Source organism: Sciurus carolinensis, chromosome 9, assembly GCF_902686445.1.
Source record: "Sciurus carolinensis chromosome 9, mSciCar1.2, whole genome shotgun sequence".
Taxonomy (NCBI): Eukaryota; Metazoa; Chordata; class Mammalia; order Rodentia; family Sciuridae; genus Sciurus; species Sciurus carolinensis.
In genome coordinates this window covers 138,417,410-138,431,809 of record NC_062221.1, presented here as the reverse complement: position 1 = coordinate 138,431,809, position 14,400 = coordinate 138,417,410, and the positions used below count along the sequence as shown (strand labels likewise).

The 14,400-nt window shown below is 49.0% G+C and overlaps 1 protein-coding gene across 9 annotated transcripts in view; it reads right to left on the bottom strand.

Annotated features, from left to right (window-relative positions):
- Nucleotides 1–14,400, bottom strand: part of Slc37a1 (solute carrier family 37 member 1) — a 67,019-nt gene that overhangs the window by 45,643 nt on the left and 6,976 nt on the right. For 2 of the 9 annotated variants that reach the window (XM_047565365.1, XM_047565366.1), the window contains exon 1: nucleotides 2,630–4,049. The exons of 1 other annotated variant lie outside the window; for it this stretch is intronic. The gene's annotated coding sequence lies outside the window, so the exon portion shown is untranslated. Of the gene's footprint in view, nucleotides 1–2,629; nucleotides 4,070–4,250; nucleotides 4,343–14,400 lie in introns of those variants that run through there. 6 more of the 9 variants (XM_047565361.1, XR_007110319.1, XM_047565364.1 and 3 more) reach the window with 6 other exon arrangements.

Genomic DNA, 14,400 nt, shown 5'->3' with positions numbered 1-14,400 from the left:
GGAAGACTGTGGGCTTGGACAAAATGGCGGAGCGAATCAATCACTTAATTGTGGCTTTGCAATTTCAGTCAAACTGCATCTAATGTGGTGGCTGTGAATGTCACTCACATCTACCTCTGCATTTAAAGAGGCCAGGAAAGTCGCCTCATTCTGAAGGCGGAGCTGAAGGAAAGCAGCCCAGGAAGGGAGGGGAGGGAGGCCTGGTCTTCTGGGGCAAAGCCAACCGCGAGGCTTACAGCGTTGTCATTGCCTTCCAAAACAGTATCAGTTCCCCGCATTCACTCTCTCCTTCCCTCCAGAGCAAGCTTTCAAAAAATGCACAACTAGGTTAGGGATATAGCTCAGTGATAGCTCGAGCCCCAGCATCAGCACACAAAAAACCACACACATTCCTACATGATTTTTCTTTCTATTACATTTTACAAAACAGTTCAAATTCCTTGCTGATCATTCATCCAGAAGTCCCACTGCCCTGTGTCCCCTCAGGATATTGGTGGAGACTGGGCAGCAGAGGCCCTCTCTGTTCCACCTAGGAGAGCTACGCCTTTCCCCAGGGCTGCCACAGGACCCTGGCGGCTATGACTCACTACACCTGGAAAGCTTCCATTCCCACCACTGACCTGGGGCTGCGTAAACCCGGCCAGTCTCTTCACTTTCTGCTCTCTTACCTTCCCCCACTAAAAAATGGCCTCATGACACCTGCATCATTATAAAAACAAGAAGATGATCCCCGGAAGCCTCTGACGCAAGGCCAGGTATGTAGCAGATGCTCAATCAATACTAGCCAGGGCTGTTGGGCTGAACTCAAGAGAGCATGGGGGTTGCAGATGAAGGCCCTGCTCTTGTTGCCTAGCTCAAAACAAGCACTCAGAGCCAGGCAGGGTGTTGTGTACCTGTAATCCCCATTACTCTGGAGGATCAGGCAGCCTGGGCAACCATGGTAAGACTCCATCTCAAAGCAAAACAAACACCTCATACTGAAGGAATGACTGCAGGTCTTTCAAACCACTTTGCTCAAACATTCAGATTGAAATGATATTGTGCTAAAATTTGCTCAAAGTGAATGTACCCCTGTTTGGGACTAGGAGAAACTATTTTGTGTTGATGACTTCAGGGTAAAGGATTTGACTCCAATTGTACAACGCCTGGTCAGAGTCAAATTCTCCCTCTACCAAATGCTTCCATGTGCAGGTGCTTCTGAAAATATGCCGCTGTCACCAACTGCATCAATTCAGCAATATACTCGACTTGGCTCTGTAAGAGCTTCAGCAACAGAGAACCAGAAGGCACTGAGAATTGGGAAGGAAAATGAAGCTCCTTGACTTCTTGTTATGGGCTCTTCCCCCTGTGAAAAGGGTGGAAGCAAAGCAGTCCACAGTCCCACGGGAAGCTCACTTAGAGGTGCAGACAGCAGTGATTTGACACCTGGAGGGAAACAAGTCCCCTTTCTCCCTGGCCTGTGCAGCACCCACAGAAACCCAGTCTCCCTGATGGGTGGCTCGGGAACCAAGGAGGTCATGAAGGTGACTGACATGCCCTCATGGAGTCCAGGGCCACAAGGAAGAGGAAAAGGAGGAGAGGAGGCACGCCCAGTTGACTGGATATTGTGGGACAAGTTCCAGGTGGCCCTGTTTGCCTTAGGTACCTCCTCCCTCAGTGCGCTTCCTCCTGCCCATCCCCCGCAGAGGGCCCTGGTTCGGGGGCAAACTGCTGGGATGGCCCTCTAGCTTTGGCACACAGCCCAAGCACACCAAAAGTTTTAAAAAGTCACTCTTCCTAGGCCCCCCTGGACTTACCAGAAAAGTATTGGATTGCAGTTTCATGGAACTGTCAAAGACAGCAACTTAGCAAACATCCTGACAGTGTCCCCACTAAAACCCGGAAGGAGTGCAGCTTAGACTTATTCCAAAGAGCCCAGCCACGGCTCCTGAAGGGCAGATGAGCAGAGGGAAATACACACCTGATCGCCCCACATGGTCCCTGCCCCTATGTGGGTCTCTGTGCCAGCCACCCTGGACAGCTCTGGGTCTGCTGCAGAGACAGATGAGGAGGCTGCCAGCGAGTAACAGCAAGAAGAATGCTGAACGGGTCTTTCCAGGCATGGACACATGGTCCAGGCAACCTCACAGATATGTCAAACACTTTATGGCAAAATTTGAAAACTGGGTCTCATTGCAAGAGCAAAGATGAATGAAAAACAAGGCACCCCTCCCCACCCCCAAAAAAAGAACACTCGAGTTTCATGCATTTTTCTTTTTTAAAAATCAAGAGATAGAATACGACTTCCTCTCCAGGGCAAGTACTCACACCCCAAGTGAGAATCATAGCCCTAGACCAAGGAGCTGCTCTCTAGAGCAAGCACTCGCTAAGCTTTTAAAGGCTGTAGTCAATGTTAAAGAGGAAAGGAAGTGATCACTCTCACTTTTCCTGGGCTTCAGTACAACAAGGAATTTGAATTCTGTTCACAAGATGCCTCTACCCCAACCGCAGCAAACAGAACATCCTGTACTTGGGCTTAAGTGCAGCCCAAGACCAGGTGCCAGACAGGACATTTAGAGCCTAGGTTTTCAGGCATAGAGTAAACCAGGCGATGAATAAAGGAACAATGGGGGAAATCGGATATATTTACCAACTCACAACTTCACACAATTTAAGTTCGAGGACACGCAGGCAGCAGCTTCCAGGCAGCGAGCTCCGGGACCAGGAAAAGGCAGGCTTCGGAATTCCTCCTTCAGCAATTCCAACCTGGGTGGGGGAAGGGGCTTCCAGGATCCTGAGTTCCGATGCAAATCCGCAGACAGCACCCCCTCCGTAACCCGGCTCAGGGCGTGGGCCACAGCGGGAGGCGGGCGGTAAGCGGCCGGGGAACTTTCCGCCCGCGTAAGCCCTTTATTATAAGCAGGAGGTCGCTGTCACTCGGGTTGGCTGGAGGCTCTCGGGCTCCGGGAACCAGCTGCTCAGCAGGCAAACAAGCCGAAGGCCCTGGGTGCTGGGTTCCGAGCTCACCCGAGGGCTTTTCGGCCGGCTCCTCCCCGGTACAATGCAGTGGCCGGGTCCGGGAGGAGGTGGACGCAGCCGGCACGCCCACGGCCCCATCGCGCCGCAGACAATGCGCGGGTCTCCTCCCGGCGGCTGCCTAGACCCCCGGCTGTCACCGCCAGGATGCGGAAGGGACCAGGCGGGACAGCTAAGCGAACCCCTGCCAGGGGCTTCAGCAAGTGGCCGCCCGCCCCGGACCGCGCCCTCTGCCTCCACTTCCCCGGAACAGCAGCATCGCCGAGCACCAGACGCCGGGCATTGTCGCCCAGGGACACTCTCCTAGGTCCCCCGCTTCAAAGACTTTCCTCCACGAAGCGAGCGTGAGGCCGCCCCCGCCCGCCCTCCGGATGAAGCCAACCGAAGACGCCGGCGCCCGGGCCAAGCCCGCAGCGCGCCGGCCCGAGCGCGGCCCCGGGCGGCAGGTGCGCGCGGCCGCCCGCAGGTGCGCGGGGAGGTCGGGCCGCCGCCGCCGCCCGCGCGCGCTTCTCACCTGCCGGGAGGCCCGGGCCCCGCAGCCCGCCGGCCGGCGGGAGCTTCCTGCTCGCCACTTCCTGGAGCGGCGCGCCGAGGCCCCGCCGCTCTTTCGCTTTCCCCCGCCGCCGGGCGCCGGCCGGGCTGCGGCGGGTCCGCGCGGCTCCTCCCTCTCCCGCCCGCCGATCCCGGCCCTGAGCGCAGGGTCCCGGACCGCGCTGGGGACGCCTGGCGGCGGCGCCCCCACGCGGAGTGGCGCTGCCGGGCCGGCCGGCGGTGGTCCCCGTCCGCACACCTGCCGCCGGCGCCTTCCCCGGCCCGCCGGGCGCTCGGGCACTTGCAGGTTTGTTGCCCACCAGCCGACCCGGAGCTCCCAGGGGCTCTCAGCACCGCCAGCCCTGTGTCCTCGGCGCAGCTCTTACCCTTCAAGGCAACAAAAGCGACAGGCTACTAGCAAGGACCCTTTCACCGTGCCTGGGCACTACAGAGGGCTTTTCTGGCCTTCTGGCTTTTGTTCCTATTGTCTTATCACGACACAATAAATCACATCCCGTCATGAAGACTAGCATTCCACAGAGTAAGAGCGGGCACACGGAAATGGCTACCTTGAACCAACTTGTGTCACCTGTGAGTGACACCTGCAGCTAGCAGAGAAGCCCACATCCAGCGCAAAGTGTGGGGTGCTCTGCCAGAAGCTTCCATTTCATCCTGGGAACCACTGTGCTCCAAACCCCACTCACCTCTGGCCAAAGCCCGACTCTGGACAGCTGGGGAGGGGGGTTTGATTGTGTCCTGGGGGAACCCTGTACAGCACCCACAGTAGGCATGCTTGGCATCCAAGCCCAGCCCAGGTCCCCAGATTGCTCCTCCCAGAAGAGCACCTCCCTGGGAGAGCAAACTGAGGCCCGAAAGCAAACTTTCCAGGAAGATGCCGGCCACTGGTTAATGCAGTGCTTAAGGCTGAAACCAATCCCAGGCTGTAAAAACCAAAGCACCAGACCCTGCGTCCAGCACCCTGAGGCAGTCTCTTCAGGCCTGTCTGGAGGAGGTTGCCCAGTTTACCCTCAGGGCTTGCTCGTTGGAGGAATGCGGAGTTGCGCAGCCTCACACCCACCTTTTAAGAAGGCTTTTAAGAAGACTTCTGCACTCAGGAATAAAATGTGCCCAGCTCATCGCTGCCATGGGTCAGTCGCAGGAGGCCTGTGGCTCACATTCCCACAGGGAGGCAGCCCGGGCCTCCGGTTTTCTCTCTCCCTTTGGCTGGGTCTCTCTCTCTCTTCCCAGTTGTACTTCCTTACTCCATTCCTGGTACGCACCAAGCCAGCCCAGCCTGGCTCTTAGATCTCTTTCCCATCTCCCCAGTCCTGGCAATGTCACCGGCTCTTCTCAGGGCTTCTGTCACTGAGTGTGTACAAAAACTGCTTCCCTTGCAAGCTCGTGCAAGCCATGAGGGCGGCCACAAGGGCTGGGAGGCCTCAAAAGGCAAGGCCCCTCAGAAAGCAAGATGTGATCTTGTCAACCTAACTCACAACCTTCAAGCATCCCGCGTCCTGCAGGAATGAAACCAAACTCCTGCGGCCCTAGGGACGGCCTGGAACCACTTCTGCAGCTGAGCTCTTCTTGCTCAAAGCTTTAGGACAGCTCATCCCATCCCAGGAACGTGGGCTTTTTACTTCCCGTTTCCGCCCTGGCACTCCGGAGTGAGCTCAGTCTGTCCTAGTGAGCTCAGCCATTTGAGACCCAGCCAAAACACCGTCTCTCAGGTACTCTCTGCTGCGTATCTGGAGTACCCGCTGAACAAACCCCGATGAATTGGTATTAGTTACTTAGAAATCTATCTCCTGCTCCTAGAAGGGAGCTGGGGAGATTCCTGGTGTCCCCTCTTGGGTCAGAGGTGCTCATGCATATTTGCTAACCACATGAATGAAATGTGACACAGGACAGGGACTGAGGTTTTCACGTCTTCCCTTAGAAAAAAATGACCCTATTTGCATGGCACACTGGAACCAGAGGAGAGCTGTGGGCCCATACAGAATGTCGGCCGAAAATATTAACCTTTAATCTGATAAATATTAATAAACATCAATATTTTATATTAATCTTTTATATGATTGTAAGCAACACATAAAATGTACTGAAGGAGATGGCATGTGTAAAACGTCCAAATAAAACATTTTATTTGTGCTTTGTAATGAAAACATGTGAGCGCTCCAGCCTGCTGGGATATCTTCATCATTGAGCCAGCTTTTGCTTTTTAAAAGTTTTTCTGAAGTAAAACTAACAAATAAAAATTGTACACATTTATGGTGTATATGATGTTGTCATTATGTGTACCCTGAGCAATGCTCACCACAAACAGCTAATGCAATAGATCCAAGGCTTCACAGTTATTTCCTTTTTTTTTTTTTTTTTTTTTCTTGTGGTGAGAATGCTGATGATCTCACTCAAGTGTACAGTAGAGTCCCACCCAGTCACTGGGCTGTTTGTCAGACCACTGAACTTAACGCATGCCACTGGACGGCCTCTCTCCATTGCCCCCATGCCCTGGCCCTGGTGTCTCTGCTCTCTGCTTCTGTTTGATGTTTTTAGATTCCACAGAGAGATGAGATTAGTAGTATTTATATTTTTTTCTGTGCCTGATTTATTTTATTTAACATAATGTCCTTCAGATTCGTCTACATTGTCAAAAATGACAAGATTTCCTTGTTCCTCGAATAAGACTGAATAGAAATCCATCCAGATTTCCTTTATAAATTTCTCTTTGAGGACTGTTTTTGCTGTATCCCATAAGTTGTGGTATGTTGTTTCATTTTCATTAGTCTCAAGAGTTTTTTTTTTTTTTTTTTTAAATTCCCTTTTAAGTTCTTCTTTGACCCATGGGTTGATGGAGAGTGTATTATATAATTTCCAATTTTTTCTCCTGCCATTGATTTCTAGTTTCATACTATTGTGGTTGGAAAAAATACTTTGATAAGTTTTCCATCTTAAACTTGCTAAGACTTGTTTTGAAACCTAACATGATCTATCCTAGAAAATGTTCTCTGTATATTTGAAAAGAATATATATTCTGCTGCTGTTGGATGGAATGTTCTGCATATGTCTGTGAGGTTCATTTGGCCCAGTGTTGTTCAAGCCCACTGGGTTCTTAGTTTGTGTCTGGATGCTGTATCCATCGTTGAAAGTCTCGTGCCATTATCTGATTGCCATTTATCTCTCTCCTGAGTTCTGTTAATATCTGCTTTATAACTTAGGTGCTTTGATGTTGGGTACACAGATATTTACAATTATCTCCTCTTGATGCAATGATCCCTTTATTATTTTATAATGACCTTCTTTGTCTCTTGTGACAGTTTTTTAAAAAACAATTTAACCTTTTCATGCGTTTGTTTGTGGCGGTGCTGAGGATCAACCCAGGGCCTCACCTATGCTAGGCGAGTGCTTTACCACTGAGCCACAGCCCCAGCCCTGACAGCTGGGTTTTTTTTTTTTTTTTTTTTCCACATTAAATGTTTTATGTTCAACAACAAAAGTAAAGAGGTAAAATATAGGTCCAGTGGTGATGAACTCCCTCTGCTTTTGTCTGGGGAAATCTTCATTTCTCTAGGACATTCTTACTGAGAAGACTAGTCTTGACCAGCAGGATTTTTCTCTTTCAGCATTTTGAATACATATCATCCTACCCCTTCTTGACCTGTAAGGTTTCTTCTAAGAAATATGTTGGTAATCTTATGAGGGTCTCTTGTATGTAACAAATGGCTTTTCTCTTGCTGCATTCAAAAATTTCTCTGCTTCTGACTTAAGAATTTGATTATGCGCCCTGGTGGAGATTTCTTTATGTTTTGTCTGTTTGGGGTTCTATAGCATTTTTGCATCTGAGTGTACATTTCCATCTCTAGATTTTTTTAGTTTTCTGTCATTATTTTCTTAAATAAGCACTCTACCCCTCACAAATCCCTGCTCTTCCTGGGGATCCCGTAACACCTATCTTGGTTTGCTTAATAACGTCCTTGGAACCACAGGCTTTCTTCAGTCTTTTAACCCAAAAGCATGGTGAGCATGCACTAAGGTGAGAAGCACACTCCTTGGAAGGGCAAGGGCTGGCAGCCTCCCTGCAGGGAGCCCGAGAGCACTGGGCTTCAGGACTTGAGTAAATGCCTCATGCTTAGAGAGCATCCAAGCATTAAAGGTAATCAGGGAGAGAAGGGATGGAAAACCAGAACCTGCTTACTTAATGTGCAGAAGAGGAACCCGTCTGATATCCCCAGATCAAAAAGCGAGCATTCTAGCAGTGTGGTGCACTAACTGGTGAACAAAGATGGCACATATTCAGTCACTGATAGTATCCCTAAGGAATAGAATGAAGGGCCTTCCACTATTACGCGTGTGCTATATTGCAGGCCTCACAGGGCTTCTGAGTGGGCCGAGGAGCTACATTCCAATCCAGCAGACACGACTGGGTCTAGAGAGGCAGGCCTGCCCCGTCCCGAAGAGCAAGAGGGGAAGCTAGCCTCATGCCACAGCACCCGTGGAAGTACTCTGCATGCACTCCCCTGTTGAGTCCCAGGGGAAAGCTCTATTTCCCTCCAAAGAACTCTCCTCTTTGATCAGAAGGACGCAGGTGATGGCCATGAACAACAGTCCCAGAGCTATCCCAAGTGGGATGGATCTACTGCGTCCACTGGGTCAGGGAAAGCGGCAGGGAAGTAAGAGAGCCAGCTCTCACCTCCAAAGCAAGATGCGCACGGACGACGTCTCCACTCATACATGAAGCTGCAGCATGCCCGCACTGCTTAAACACATGGGGAAGAGATGGAAAGGTGGAAGGGGAGAGCGGGTGAGGGACGAGGTGGAGGAGTGGAAAGGATGACGTTGAGTATTTGTCGTTACATGAAACATTTTGATTTTAGAACTACATGTATTTTTAAAATAAAAGAAACACTAAGTAAAACAAGAAGCGGTGCTGAACCTAGCTGGTGGCTTTTTAGACAGAGAATTTTAGACATGTAATGCCTGAGTTAGGGATATTTTAGAGACAAGGGCTTTGCAAGTGTCCTAAAATAATAAGGAGTCAATCACATTACAATAGTGGCTTTCTTAAGTTACCCGTATAAAATAGGTAGAGCAAATTTTCTTGTTTCTAAGACCCTTTGGCAATGTTTTCTAGAAGACTATCTTGCATTTCCTCTGTATGTGTGGTACGGGAAGTAGTTACTGAGAGTACTCGAGTGTTTCTGGAAGTAATCAGCTCTCACCTGAAGTGTGGTATATACAAAGTCTTGAATCACATTTAGGGGCTTATGCTTCTTTTGGTGAAGAATCCCTCTGAACTCAAACTCCATGCTAGGACTAATTGTTGCCTGAACCCATCTGCTATAATGCTCTTCGTTTTTGGCCTATAGGTAATATGAGATTAGGGACATGGAAATAGAAAATGACCTGTCAATTAAGAAGTCATTCTTGCAGTTGAGCTGGTGCACATGAAAGTGACAAGAAAGCTAATCACCGAGTCACATCTCTAGTCCTTTATATCTTGTATTTTGAGTCACTAAGTTGCTTAGAGCTTCACTAAGTTGCTGAGGCTGGTTTTGAACTTGCGATCCTCTTGCCTCAGCCTCTTGAGTCGCTGGGATTACAAGCATGTGCCAGGACACCCAGCCAAGCTGAACGGTTTTTATGAGGTTTTTGAAAAGGGCCCATATTCTTCAGTTCAAATGTGGGCCTATTTGATAATTTATGGAGAAGGTGCTTCTGTTTTACACATTCTGCACAGTCTGGTGGGAGAACGCAATCACTCATGGCCTTTGCCCACCTAGTGCCTACCAGGGTTGCTCATCTTTTCCAGGTCAACTTAGAGTCTGGGAAATGATGAGTTTGATGGTAAAGTGAGACTCTGAACTTAGTCAGTTGAACCTACCCTACTCACTAGTGTGACAGCTGGTGAAGCGAGTCCTCTAGCAGCCTACACTGATGACCTTGGCACTCACTGAGGCTGTGGGAAGTTTGGGGCCACTTGCTACATTTAACTCCTATGATTGTAACCGTTAGTTTTCAATCCTTACAAATGAAATCCTTTGTAAAAATAGACTTGTGTAATTCAATAATAAATGAACTTATTGACTAGGATATATATATATATTTTAATGTCACTTAAGAGTATCTTTTTGAGCCTAGCATGCATGAAGCATTAGGTTTGATCCTCAGCAACACACACACACACAGAAGAAAAAGAAAAAAAGATTGTCTTTTTGAACATGACTTCAGTGTATAGTGACCTAGCAAAAGCAGCATAGGATTTGGAATCTAAAGCTGCAGGTGCAAATTTTGACTTTGAGCTTACTCTTCTGGGGCCCCGGGAAAGTCACCTTACTCTCCTGAGCACCAGTGTTCCTGCTGTGACGTACCAGGCTCACCGGGAGGAGGAATGCAGCAGAGTGGTTTTACCTGTTTTATCCTTCAGTGAATCTGGAGTCTGCCCAACACACCAGAGACCCTCCATAAGTACTTGCTATTGAACAAACAGTCACGGGGCGCTAAGGGAACTGTGAATCAGGTGGAAATGCTTGTGACGCTCTGCTAACTGCGAAGCACAGCAGATTGATAGGAACATGTGGTCTAATGCATATATTTGGAGCTGGGGGAAGGAGGAAGCTACTGTCCCTTTTACCGGCTTCTCTTGTTGATCTGCCATTTCCCTCTGAACGTGAAGTTAGCGCCTCCCCACCACAGTCTGTAGTATTCATCCTGTTCAGACTTGGTCAGCTGGCGTAAAGTTAATGCAGGTTTTGAGATCAAGCATGCCTGCCATGTTCCCATGATTCCTTCACAACTATCTATCCTGATGGCCAGGGAAGGAACAGTCACGAGAACACACCGCAACGCCACTGTAATTGAGCAGGACTGATGCCGAACAGGCCTGGGATGCCAGCATCCACCTTCACCCATCACACCCAAGACAGAGGTCCCCTTCTGCTAGCAGCCAGGACGGCACCAGCATGGGCACTGATTAAGTACCATGCTGGGAACATTCTTTAACCTCCGTGACCCAGGAGCTTCTCTAATGCAGGGTTGCTCAGCACTTCATCTGTAAGACCCTGTTCCTGTCACAAAGATAAATATGACCGGTTCTGTTCTCCAGGGACTCATAATCTAGTTGATACAAATCTACAGTGGGCCCCAAATCACATAATGTAAAGATCCCCCCCAATTTTTAACACATTGCAAATTTTTAAGTTTTAAATAAAAAAACGAACAAAAGTATAAGCATGCATTTTCGAGCTGTTATTTTCAGGAATCAATATTCTGCACGTTAAGGGAACTAATCGAAGGAACACACTGGAGAGTCACATTCTAGGTGAGATGATCTTACCTTGTTTAACAAAGGCATATTTTTACACTTCAGTTTGTGTTTGATGGGGAAACTACTGTGTTCTCTGAAATGAAGGCTTGTCCTTAGTGTCATAAATAGCGCTAAGTTGTTGCTGTGTTACCCGGATGTGGTTGCCAGGGGCTCAGCGTGGCCCAAGAAGATCTCAGCCTGGTTCTCTTTTTAGCACAGCAGCTCAGAGTTCAGATGGTGTGAAGTCAGTCACAGGAAACCTGAAACTACCAGCCCGGGTTAAGACCATCCGGCTCTTTGTGCAGGGAGAGGGAAATGACTGGTTTAGCACTCCTGACGACTGTTGGGACTACAACTGCTTGGAGGCTTGTCCTAGCAACTAGGCCACTGAGAAAGAAACCTGTTCTCTTTCTTCTGGAGAAAGGTAGATGATTCAAAAGCAGATTTGCTGGAGCCACAGGAAGAGGAGGGCAAGAGCACACAACTGCCAAAGTACTTGGGTTGTCGCCTGAGACATGAATGAATGCAATGAAGAGAAAAGGCTTGAGACAAGGTTTTCTTAACAATGATATGGCATATAATTTCCTTAAATAACACTCTTCAAATTTGTATTAAACGTTTTCATTCATTCTTATGTGCAACACTGAGTCAAAATAATTTTGGTATATCCTTAAAGTGAAACACTAGTCTTTTAAGAACTGCTGGTGAATTTTGACATGTTCTCTATCAAGGCATGTGATGACGGTGGGTGACAGGTGGGCGGTCCCACTTTTCTAAGTGCATACAGCAATGTTGAATGATGAGATTCTGCTATGGGCCAGGCTTTAGGCTGACTGTGGAGTGCAGCCCTTAAGCCTGGAGTTTAAGGAGACTGACCCGGAAACAGACCATGGCAACTTAGGACAGAGCTCAACCAGAAGCAGGGCAAGCGGAGCTGGACATGGTCAGGACAGGCGTCCACTGGAAGCTTACAGATGGCCAGGTATTAAAGGCAAGGAACGCTCACCAGGCAGAGAAACATGGGAACTGCATTTCATAAAGAGGGAGAAATACATGGTGTGAGCTGTAGAAAGTGACATAAATAATTAGCAGCAGTTAACCTCGGAGGAAGAATAAGCATTTGTTCTGGAAATGATCAAGGAAGACAAACTAAGTTGCTATGAGATGCTGCTTCACCCATCTAATTTTCAAAGAAGAAAACTAACTTGCAGCAGGCCTGGGGGCAGGGATGCAAGCCCTCCGTGCTGGGGGGCCGTGGTCCTGGGGGCAAGGCAGCCACCTGCACTGGGAGTCCTCCTCCCCACCCGCCCAGGCATTCTCAGTGCCAGAGAACTGAATTCTTCGCGGGAGTATTTGGGGTGTGGATGGAGATGCACGCACGTGGGTGCTGGCCGTGATTCCGTTCATTCGTTCGTCTGCGCATCTGGGCAGTGGGTTTCCAGGTGTTCACTGCATGCGTTGCCATGTCACCAGCATGTGTGAATGGGTCTCCCTTTGGATGCATCAAGTATGACAGCTTGAAACCTGCATTAATGTACACATTGCCTTTCTACAGAAGCACATTAAGCTTCTGGAGGGACTTCCAGACCACTGTTATCCTGTGATCTTCTTTGATGCTCATGTTCTTCCTCTAAGGCAGGCGGCCCCGTGTTATTCTGGGAGAACAGTGTACGCGTTGCTCAGTGTGTGCCTCCTCCCCCGCCCCTACTCAGAGAACCCGACTCCTCCTTCAGCCCTGGAAGCACCCGGCGGGGTTGTCTGTACAGTGTCAAAGAGAGAACAACTTTAAATCTCTCTCAGTAGGGAAGAGCAATGCCGTTTTATTCATTTGTTTTGTGGTTCTGGGGTTCAAACCAGGACCCTGGACACTAGGCAAGCCCTCTGCCACTGAGCCACACCTCGGCCCTGCGGTCCACTTTAAAATGAAGGACTGACACAGCCCCACGCCATCAGAGTCTTGGTCATTGTTTTTGAACACTGGGGATTAATGTGGAATTTGCCCCAAATGACTTTGTAGTTTCTTTTTGATTTCCTGATAGCCCCTTGGTATGTGACCTAGCAGATATTCAGATTCTTCAATTAGCAATAATTGGTATCCTAAAAGAGTGCCTGGAAAATAAAGTATGATTTAAGAATAATAATAATAATAAACAAGATCATAAACCAGAAGGAAAAAGAATAAAAGATTTACAAACTTCCTTCACCTTTCCAAGTGTAGCACAAAGCACAGCTGTGTCACAAAATAATATCTAACGCTCATTCTGGCCGACGTGTTGGCCGAGCTCTTACCTGCGCCAGGCACTGAGCCACCGGCTTGGGCGAGAGTCGTTGCCCCGTGTGTCCTGGAAGGGTGCCAATTTTTTGACACCTCCTGTCTCCACCCTGGCTGACTTCCACTGACCCGTGTGACCCCGTCTGTGGCCTTACTGAATAATCCCACTTCCTGCGTGGAAATGACTTCTATTTCTCTTTTGACATGTGCTTCAGTACCCTTCCCCCAGGGCTAAGGGAGCAGCTCAGCAGGGGAGCACTTGCCTACTCTGTAAGAAGCCCTGGGTTCATCCCAGCACTGTGAAAAAGTAAAACAGAACACAAAAACCCTACTGTTAAACTGCATACCTCAGGGAGGGGTGTGTGTGCGTGTTTGTGTGTATGTGTGTGCACCTGGTTATTTCTTCCTGGTTGATTGCCAATTTTACTGGAGATATGATCCCCAAACAACTAACATACCGACTTGCATCTAAGAATCCACATGTCCACATGTTTCTAGAGACTTCAGTGTCTGCTCACCCTTAAGCACATTAGTGCTAGTGGATATTAGCATAAAAATTAACATAGCTGGGTACAGTGGCACACACCTGTAATCCTAGCAGGGAGGCTGAGGCAGGAGGATGGCTAGTTCCAGGTCAACCTCAGCAGCTTAGTGAAGCCCTAAGCAACTTAGTGAGACCCTGTCTCAAAAAAAAGAAAAAAAAGAAAAAGAGCTGGGAATGTAGCTCAGTTGGTAAGCAACCTGGGTTCAATCCCCAGTACTAAAAAAAAGTAATGCATCCACCACATATCAACTTCTGATTGTCACAGTTACCTGGCAGTTGGGTGTGGTGGAGCATGCCTGCAATCCCAGTGGCTCTGGAGCCTGAGACAGGAGGATTGCAAGTTCAAAGCCAGCCTCAGCAATGGCGAGGCACTAAGCAACTCAGGGAGACCCTGTCTCTAAATAAAATACAAAATAGGGCTGGGGATGCGGCTTAGTGGTCAAGCACCCCTGAGTTCAATCCCTGCAACCCCCCAAAAAAACCAAAACCAAAACCAGTTGCCCGGCAGGTGAGTCGCTCCATAACCTAAGTCCAAGTGAGAACGGTGAAGGCAAAGGAGTGGAAACTTCCCAGATATCAGGGGATGGACCCGAGAGTCTGAGCTCACTGAAAGTGACGGCAGCCCGACAGTGATGATGGTCAGCGTGGACGAGGGCTCCGCTCCTCATGGAGGCCCCCGGAAGCCCCAGAGAGTGGGTCGCCATTGTGCACCTTACAGATGAAGGAGCTGCCTCGGAA